This window comes from Pongo abelii, chromosome 15, assembly GCF_028885655.2.
Source record: "Pongo abelii isolate AG06213 chromosome 15, NHGRI_mPonAbe1-v2.0_pri, whole genome shotgun sequence".
NCBI lineage: Eukaryota > Metazoa > Chordata > Mammalia > Primates > Hominidae > Pongo > Pongo abelii.
In genome coordinates, this window is record NC_072000.2 from 42,828,454 (window position 1) to 42,838,837 (window position 10,384).

At 44.6% G+C, this 10,384-nt stretch overlaps 1 protein-coding gene and 1 pseudogene across 1 annotated transcript in view; one reads left to right on the top strand and one right to left on the bottom strand.

The window, feature by feature from the left end:
• The window catches only part of SEC23A (SEC23 homolog A, COPII coat complex component), a gene marked incomplete at its 5' end in the record, with an annotated part of 71,019 nt that extends 70,735 nt beyond the window's left edge, over window positions 1–284 (bottom strand). The window contains 1 exon segment of the mRNA NM_001133206.1: window positions 81–284.
• A 3,629-nt stretch (window positions 285–3,913) lies between these two features.
• On the top strand, window positions 3,914–6,029 carry LOC134760075 (peptidyl-prolyl cis-trans isomerase A-like; annotated as a pseudogene).
• The last annotated feature ends 4,355 nt before the right edge of the window (window positions 6,030–10,384 follow it).

The window sequence follows — 10,384 nt, forward strand, 5'->3', positions numbered from 1 at the left end:
AGAGGGCAGAGCCGGGACCACCCCAGGATCCCAGCTCCCAGCCCGCCGCCTCCAGCCCGCCCCCGCTCCCCGCTGCGTACCTGCGATCCCCCAGGAGCGGAGACGAGGCGGCCCTTACCTCACTGTCTCCCTGCAGGACCCGTCGCAGCCTCCGCTTTGCAAAATCTGTCCTCTCCGCCCAGCAGGAGCAGTCCGTGGCACCGCAATCAGGGGTGGCGCCACCCCGCCCCGGGCCTCAGCGAAGACCTCCGCTCGGCCAACATGGCTGGCGCCGCCTCTGCCACGTCAAGAGGAGGGGACGGGGCGTGAGGGCAGGAAGGGGGCAGGAAGGGGCGGGCGCAGAGTTACCCGGGCAGGCCACCGGACCCCTGAGCTTGCTTAATAACCGGAGGATTTGAGAAAGGCGCGCGGCGGGCGAAGGTACCGAGAGGGGAGAAGGGAGGAGAGGTAGCGGGGACCGAGCCAGAGGGCCGGAAGAACCCGGACGACCCAGGCAGCCGGGCGGCCGAGGGGCGTGGGACCGGGCAGAGCGGTACCGGGAGAGGGGCGGCGCAGGGGGAGCGCCTTTCCCCGCTCCCCAAAGCCACAGCGTATCCCACTCCCTGCAGGTCGCAGAAAGAGTGGAGAACTGGTGCCACTCGGACACCTTAGCTCACCGAGAGAAATGGAGACGGCCTCCAGGACATCTTAGGACCCTGGTTGATTCCGAGAATCACAAATCACATCTCTGAAAAAAGTGAAAAGTTCATTCTTTCACTTAGTGCAACAAATGTTTACTGAACACTTACTATGTGCCAGACACAATTGAGATGCTGGTAATATGATGCAGGCAAGGTAGGCCCAGATCCCTGGCCCGAAAGAATTCACGTACTATTTATGTATTTTAGTCAGCCTGTCTTTTCCTCCTACATTGCCTCTGCCACCTCAACTCGGTCTCCCCCCACCCCCCAAAAAAAACACACACACACAGTACAATATTTGGCTGATTCATCTTGGTATGTTCAATGTTTTTCTTTCCAAGAAAAAAGCTGAACAAAATGAGAAAGCAACAGATTGGTAAGACATTAGAGCTTGGTGGTCCCAGACAACCCCTTCCTTCAGTGAGGGGAATGAAATTAAGTGCCCATGGAAGTAATTGCATATATGACAACACCTAAAAGCCTACAAAGTTTAGCCATATCAGCATTTTATGGAATGGAAAAAAAGATCAAATCCCTGTCCTTGAAAGCTCATATTCATGAGAAATAAGACAGCAGCACCAGGCTGGGCGCGGTGGCTCATGCCTGTAATCTCAACAGTTTGGGAGGCGAAGGCAGGTGGATCACAAGGTAAGGAGTTCGAGACCAGCCCGGCCAACATAGTGAAACCCCCGTCTCTACTAAAAATACAAAAATTAGCCAGGTGTGGTGGCACGCTCCTGTAGTCCCAGCTACTCGGGAGGCTGAGGCAGAAGAATTGCTTGAACCCGTGAGGCAGAGGTTGCAGTGAGCCGAGACCACGACATTGCACTCCAGAGTGAGGCTGTCTCAAAAAAAAAAAAAGACAGCAGCACCAAACGTATTTCCCTTTCTATAATGTGTATACTAAAGTTGTTTTGGAAGGTGGAAGAGGATGTTTGCTTGTCAAATTGTAATACAATCCTGAAGAGGGCAATGGGAATCGAAAGCCAAAAATTAGTGTAGGCTTCCAAATAAAGTAGGTTCAAGGTGCTACCTTAATGAAGATTCTTAACAGCACACAGCAGAGGTGATGTTATAAGGGTGGAATAAGTACACCCACCAAAAGCGACAAGATCTAAGAATGAGTAGGGTAAAAAGATCTTAGTCCGTTTAGGCTGCTAAAACAAATGCCCTCAACTGGGTAGCTCATAAACAACAGAAATTTATTTCTCACTGTCCTGGAGGCTGAGAAGTCCAGGATCAAGATGCCAGCCAATTTGGTGTCCGGTGAGGACCTGCTTTCTGATTCATAGATGGTGCCTTCTAACTGTGTTCTCACATGGCGGAAGTGGCTGGCTAGCTCTCTGGGGTCTCTTTTACAAGGATATTAACCCCATTCATGAGAGGCCAGCCCTCATGACCTATTCACCTCCCAAAGGCCCTACCTCCCTATACCATCACCTCAGCGGTTACAATTTCAACCTATGAGTTTGGGGGGACACAAATATTCAGACCATAGCAACATTGATGAGAAGATCCACAGAAATCCTGGAATTCAGTGAGGAATAAATCAAAGTATAGTACCTTTGGTAGATTCATTCATTTCATGGTTCCCAGAAAGGCATCTTTACCATCCAGCTCAATGAAGTCTTTTTAAAAATTCATCATTCCTGGCCAGGCACAATGTCTCACGCCGGTAATCCCAGCACTTTGGGAGGCCAAGGTGGGCAGATCACGAGGTCAGGAGATCAAGACCATCCTGGCTAACACGGTGAAACCCTGTCTCTACTAAAAATACAAAAAATTATCCAGACATAGTGGTGGGCGCCTATAGAGCCAGCTACTCAGGAGGCTGAGGCAGAAGAATGGCGTGAACCCGGGAAGTGGAGCTTGCAGTGAGCAGAGATCGCCCCACTGCACTCCAGCCTGGGCAACAGAGCAAGATTCCGTCTCAAAAAAAAAAAAAACACACACACACACAAAAATTCATCATTCCTTTGTTTTCAGTTGATCAAAGGTTTTAATTCCCTATTACAATGAAATAGATGTTAGGATGCGTAACAAACTCAGTTGCATCTGTCTTTATGTGCTTTAAGATGAATGACTTTAAGTCCAGGCGCAGTGGTTCACACCTGTAATCCCAGCACTTTGGGAGGCTGAGGCAGGTGGATCACAAGGTCAGGAGTTCAAGACCAGCCTGGCCAAGATGGTGACACCCCATTTCTACTAAAAATACAAAAATTAGCCGGGTGCAGTCGCAGGCACCTGTAATCCCAGCTACTCAGGAGGCTGAGGCAGGAGAATCACTTGAATCCGGGAGGCAAAGGTTGCAGTGAGCCGAGATCATGCCACTGCACTCCAGCCTGGGCAACACAGCGAGACTCCGTTTCAAAAAAAAAAAAAAAAAAAAATGATGAATGGCTTTAATCCTTGGATATACTATCAGGATCAGGATCTACTGGACCCAACTTTAGCCTTTCAGGGTTGTTTTTTTGTTTTTGAGCTCTATTCTTAAGGATTGATATTTCATGATTTTTATTCCTTCATAGAAGTCTTCCAAACAACAAAGAGAAAATTTATTTTCTAAAAAAATAGATGTGGTGACTCACACCTGTAATTCTAGCAGTTTGGGAAGCTGAAGGGGGAGGATCCCTTGAGCCCAGGAGTTCAAGACCACCCTGGGAGATATGGTGAAACCCCATCTCTACCAAAACAAATAGAAAAATTAGCAGAGCATGGTAGTGCGTGCCTTTAATCCCAGCTACTCAGGAGGCTGAGGTGGGAGAGTAACCTCAACCCAGGGAGGTCAAGGTAGCAGTGAGCCGTCATGGTGCCCTTGCATGACTGTGCCACTGCCTGGGCGATAGAGTGAGATTGTGTCTCAAAAATAAAATACATAAAATTAAAAAATAGAATAAAACTCGTTCTATTTACAATTCCCATATAGAGCCATTGGACTTATAAATCTAGGACACATCGTGGGATTTACTAATTTTTTTTTTGTATGTTGAAACGTTCTGCTACTTCATCATCCATACAATTATTTCATCCTTACTGATCAATTATTCCAAGTTATGCTTTAAAAAAGACAAAAGTCAGGCTGGCGCAGTGGCTCACGCCTATAATTCCAGGGATGTCACCATGTTGGCCAGGCTAGTCTTGAATTCCTGGCCTCAAGTGATCCGACCACCTCAGCCTCCCAAAGTGCTGGGATTACAAGCGTCAGAGACTGCACCTGGCCCTTTTTTTCTTTTTTTTTTTTTTTCAGACGGAGTCTCGCTCTGTCCTCCAGGCTGGAGTGCAGTGGCACGATCTCGGCTCACTGCAAGCTCCGCCTCCTGAGTTCACGCCACTCTCCTGCCTCAGCCTCCCGAGTAGCTGGGACTACAGGCGACCGCCACCACGCCCGGCTAATTTTTTTGTATTTTTAGTACAGGCGGGGTTTCACTGAGTGAGCCAGGATGGTCTCCATCTCCTGACCTCATGATCTGCCCTCCTCGGCCTCCCAAAGTGCTGGGATTACAGGCGTGGCCTTTTTTGCTTTTTTAATAGGGATGGGGTCTTGCTATGTTGCCTAGGTTGGAATTGAACTCCTGGACTCAGGGGATCCTCCCACCTCGGCCTTTCAAAGTGTTGGGATTATAGGTATGAACTACCACATCTATAATTTTTTCCAGTATGCTGATTACGAGGTTTCAACCTGAGGAAGAGTAGAAAGGGAATGGAATTTTTTTTAACTCCTGTGAAAGGAAGGTCAGAACATCTAAGAGATTGTAAAAAATATAAAATCTCATATAAGCTCCCTTCAAAAGAAACTCTTTTAAAAGCAAATACTCCTAAGTTCACTATTTCCTCAAACTGGTATTTCTTAAAATGCCAGAGACTAAAAAGAGAGGGAAAGATTCTGTGGTCGAATAAAGACATGTATAGCCAAGAACATTTCTTAAAGATATTTGACCTTGCAACTTTTTTCCCAGGGATTATCTTGAGTCAAGTATTCTAAACACCCTATGAAAGACTTTGCCTTCCACCATTAAATATTAGTTAATACATAACAGCCAGTAATCTTCCTACTTCAGAAGCCACAGGTATTTCTAAACTGAGGTTCCAGTACTACAGTCAGTGAAGTATAATGTCAATTTCTTGGAATTGTAGATGTTAACCACCAGATGGAGCTTTCACCTCTACTTTTCCTTTTTAGGTTTACTCTGTTTTCTAGTATTGATGAAGCACTTGTAGTTTTTTTCTGACATGGATTCTCTTCCATTTGTTCAGATAGTGACAGGTTAAGGCACTGGCCAACTATTTTTGGAGTAGTCACTTGAAAAAGCAATATTCAGATTCTTATAATTTTGAATTTTCAGCACCAATAGTGTGTTAAAGTTATATTCATGGAATAACATCTGTCTGATCCTCTATTCTGCACTCATAATGACTACAATTGTATTAAATATAATAAGGCTAATTAATAAGTCACATGGAAATTACACAATGGTAAACTCAAATAAGCCTTTGTGATCACTTAGTCTAATCCCCATACATGACAAATGAATGTGAGGACAAGAGAAGTGGCACACTTAACAACACCCTAGGCCAGGGTGCTGATGCTCATTTAAAACCCATAACACTGGCTTTGCAGACACCACTGCCGGGAGCCCTGCACTATCAACCATGGTGAACCCCACCATGTTCTTCAACATCGTGGTTGACAGCGAGCCCTTGGGCTGTGTCTCCTTCAAGCAGTTTGCAGAAAAGTTTCCAAAGACAGCAGAAAACTCATGCTCTGACCACTGGAGAGAAAGGATTGGATTATAAGTGTTCCTTCTTTCACAGAATTATTCCAGGGTTTATGTGTCAGGGTGGTGACTTCACATGCCATAATGGCACTGGTGGCAAGTCCACCTACGGGGAGAGATTTAATAACGAGAACTTCATCCTAAAGCATACAGGTCCTGGCATCTTGTCCATGGCAAATGCTGGAGCCATCACAAACAGTTCCTGGTTTTTCATCTGCACTGCCAAGACTGAGTGGTTGGATGGCAGGCATGTGGTCTTTGGTAAGGTAAAAGAAGGCATGAATATTGTGGAGGCCATGGAGCGCTTTGGGTCCAGTGGCAAGACCAAGATCACCATTGCTGACTGTGGATAACTCTAATAAGTTTGACTCCTGTTTTATCTTAACCACCAGACCATTCTGTCTGTAGCTCAGTAGAGCACCCCTTCACCCCATTTGCTTGCAGTATCCTATAATCTTTGTGCTCTCACTGCAGTTTCCTTTGGGTTCCATGTTTTCCTTGTTTCTGTCCATGCCTAGCTGGATTGCAGAGTTAAGTTTATGATTATGAAATAAAAACTAAATAACAAAAAAAACCTACAACACTGAGTTTTCATTTCATGCCTGTCTTTTCCTCTTTAAATGCTGACAAGACTAGATTTTCTAACTCTTGTTCAAATAGCATTGTTTATTTTATCTTTTATATATATTTTTGAGACAGAGTCTCACTGTGTCACGTAGCCTGGAGTACAGTGGCAGGATCACAGCTTATTGCAGCCTTGACCTCCTGGGCTCAGGTGATCTTTCCACCTAAACCTCCTAGGCAGCTGGGACTTACAGGTGCATGCCAGGATGCCCAGCTAATTTTTGTATTTTTTGTATAGATGGGGTTTAACCAGGCTGGTCTCAAATTTCTGGGCTTAAGTGATCCTCCTACCTCGATCTCCCAAAGTGCTGGGATTACAGGCATGACCCACCGCGCTCGGCCCAAAGAGCAATCTTCTCTATTCCACAGAGTGCCCCAACAGTGATATACTCCAATATCTCTTCATTCTGTCACTCTGACCAATCCCAGAATTTAAGAGTTAATTTTATAAAACTAAACAAATGAGGGGTCTGGCGCAGTGGCTCACACCTGTAATCCCAGCACTTTGGGAGGTCAAGGCAGGCGGATCATGAGGTCAGGAGATCGAGACCATCCTGGCTAACACAGTGAAACCCGGTCTCTACTAAAAATACAAAAATTAGCCAGCCATGGTGACATGCGCCTGTAATCCCAGCTACTCGAGAGGCTGAGGCAGGAGAATGGCGTGAACCCGGAGGCGGAGCTTGCAGTGAACCGAGATCGTGCCACTGCACTCCAGCCTGGGCAACAGAGCGAGACTCGTCAAAAAAAAACTAAACAAATGAAATTTGTTGATTTGCCCTTAAACCATTTACAGTGGCCCAAAGAAAACATGAATATCTACTGGCAAATTTATTTTTCTTTTTATCTTTTATTTATTTGATTTGTAAAGAACGTAAGAGTAATTAAAAAGCCATATAACAAAGGAGGGAAATCCCACTCTAAAAGGGAACAGATTTGCATTTTTACTTTAAAAGAGGAGTAAAGTTTTTGTTTCATGTTCCATAATTAAACTAGACCTTGTCTTGATTTTCTGACATCAAGTCAGCATTCTCTTTTAGTGGCTCTGGACCTCAGAGCCAGAGGATAGCATTCTCAGACAACGGAGATAAGGAGACTACTCATGCCTAGATGGCAATGTACTAAGACTAGGAAGGAAACTGGATCTCTCCACATTTAATCTTCATTGCCTCTCTCTAATTTATGGCCAGTGGGTCATAAAGACTCACAGTAACCTTCCCTGGGACTTGTCTTTTTTTGTTGTTTCTTTTGTTTTTACTAATCTTTACTCAGCTCTATCTTGTGCAGCATAGAGATTTACAGCAATGGCTTGGCGCCCAGGATAGAATCTCAATTCCATTACTTCCTTGTTGTATGATCTGGGCATGTTGCACAGTTTCTTCACCTGCAAATGAAGATAACAATAGTTACCACTTAAATGGCCATGTATTGTGAAGATTAAACGAGATAATCCATGTAAAAGATTTAGCCCTGAGAAAGAGAAAAACAGCACCGGAGAGCTGGAATGTGGCGAAACCCTGTGTCTCCTAAAAATACAAAAATTAGCCAGGCATGGTGGCCTCAGAAGGCTGAGGCACAAGACTCGCTCAAACACAGGAGAAGCGGAGGTTGCAGTGAGCAAAGATCGCAACTGCACTGCAGCCTGGGCAACAGGGCGACAGAGCAAGATTCTGTCTCAAAAAAAAAAATCCCACCTAGAATGCCTTTTAAAAGGTCAGTTTCTTAGCCCCACACCCCATCAACAGAAACAGAAGCTCTGGAAGAATGAGCTGTAAAATACAGGACTCTATATTTTAAATAATTTCTTCCAGATTTTTTTTTTTTTTTTTTTTTTTGAGACTGAGTCTCGCTCCGTCGCCCAGGCTGGAGTACAGTGGCACTATCTCGGCTCACTGCAACCTCTGCCTCCTGGGTTCAAGCAGTTCTCCCACCTCAGCCTCCCAAGTAGCTGGGATTACAGGCGCACGCCACCATGCCCAGATAATTTTTTGTATTTTTAGTAGAGACAGGGGTCTCACCATGTTGGCCACGCTGATCTCAAACTCCTGATTTCAAGTGATCCGCCTGCCTTGGCCTCCCAAAGTGCTGGGATTATAGGTGTGAGCCATCATGTCCAGCCAGATGATTCTTATACACACTAACATTTGAGAATAACTGAGCCACTTAAAGGGATAGAAAACACAGAGACATGGGAAGCTGAAGCAGCTAGATCATCTGAGGTCAGGAGTTCAAGACCAGCCTGGCCAACATGGCAAAACCCGTCCCTACTAAAAATACAAAAATTAGCCAGGCGTGGTGGCGGGTGCCTGTAATCCCAGCTCCTCAGGAGGCTGAGGCAGGAGAATCGCTTGAACCCGGGAGGCAGAGGTGGCAGTGAGCAGTACCACTGCACTCCAGCCTGGGTAACAGAGCGAGACTCCATCTCAAAAAAAAAAAAAAAAAAGGAAAATAATAAAAGAAAAGAAAACACAGAGACAGAGACAAACTGCAGTTGGCTGTGTAAGGTTGACTTAACAGATGCCTCCATCATCAATAAACAGCCACATCATCAATAAACACACAACAGAATGTTGTTCTCACAATCCTCATGTAACTCCTACAGCTACCCAATCGTGTGAGAAATACTAAAACAGGAATTTTTCCATCATAAACTAAAAACAGGCGATAAATCTCTAAAAACTGGGCACCAGAAGTAGTTCAGTACCTTAGGAATATTTCTTCCTGGGAATAGATGAAATGTTATTGTAGTTTCAGAAGTTCACCTTTCCAAATAGTAAGTGTTTTTTCAGAATAACTTCATCAACTAAATATAACTTATCTCATGTGTTCCATATTTCACTGAAGCATTAAAAAATACTTAGTGCAATTTCTGAAAACTTTGCTCGAACAATCATTACTAATTATTTTAAATAAAATTAGATTTGAAGTAGCACAAAGCTATATTACTACCTCTTCTTTTGGAAAATAATTTATTATTATTTCCCAGGACAACCTTTGTTCCATTCTCCTATTGTCTCCTTTCTTCCTTAATCCATGCATAGTTCTGACACATTCTTAGGCACAAACTCCAATGTTAGCCATTGTTCCATTGGTAGTTGATTGGCAAGGTAACCTTTTCTCCAGAAAAAATTGAAAGAAAATGCTAATAATTTACAGTAAAAAATAAAAATTAAAAAAAAATGTATTTGTGGCCTGGCCCAGTGGCTCACACCTGTAATCCCAGCACTTTGGTAGGCCAAGGTGAGTGGATCACTTGAGCCCAGGAGGTCAAGGCTGGGTAATATTTTATTTTATTTTATTTTATTTTATTTTATTTTATTTTATTTTTTTATTTTTTTTGAGATGGAGTTTTGCTCTTGTTGCCGAGGCTGGAGTGTAATGGCACAATCTCGGCTCACTGCCACCTCCACCTCCTGGATTCAAGCGATTCTCCTGCCTCAGCCTCCCAAGTAGCTGGGGTTACAGGCGCGCACCACCATGCCCAGCTAATATTTTGTATTTTTACCAAAGACGGGGTTTCACCATGTTGGCCAGGCTGGTCTCGAACTCCTGACCTTAGGTGATGTGCCCAGCTCGGCCTCCCAAAGTGGTGGGATTACAGGCATGAGCCACTGCGCCTGGCCAAGATTCTTTACAGATGCAAATTTTCCCCCACAAAGAACAGCTTTGCAGGGCCATTTCAAAATACGGCAAAGAAACATGTTTTGGGGTAAAATATTTTTATTTTCTTCTTTGTCTCGTAATGTCATGCCGAAGTGAGGTTGAAAAGTAAATCATGATATATAGGGTTAAATAAAACCCATCTGATGAGAATTTATGATTTGTAGGGCATGATTCCCTTAGATAGGAATCTGGGCAAAATAAAAAAATCAGGCCGGGCGCGGTGGCTCATGCCTGTAATCCCAGTACTTTCGGAGGCCGAGGCGGGTGGATCGTGAGGTCAGGAGATCGAGATCATCCTGGCTAACACGGTGAAACCCCGTCTGTACTAAAAATACAATAAATTAGCCGGGTGTGGTGGCGGGTGCCTGTAGTCCCAGCTACTCTGGAGGCTGAGGCAGGAGAATGGTGTGAACCCGGGAGGCGGAGCTTGCAGTGAGCCGAGATTGCGCCACTGCACTCCAGCCTGGGCGACAGAGCGAGACTCCGTCTCAAAAAAAAAAATCAGTTTAGTCCTCATGTCACTACTTACTTTTTCAAATTTGTCCTTGATTATCACCAAAATGTTGGAGGACAGGAGTATTTCTCCCTATTCTCTTTTAAGTCTGTTTTTCCCAAAACCAGTGAAAATTTGTTAACCAAATA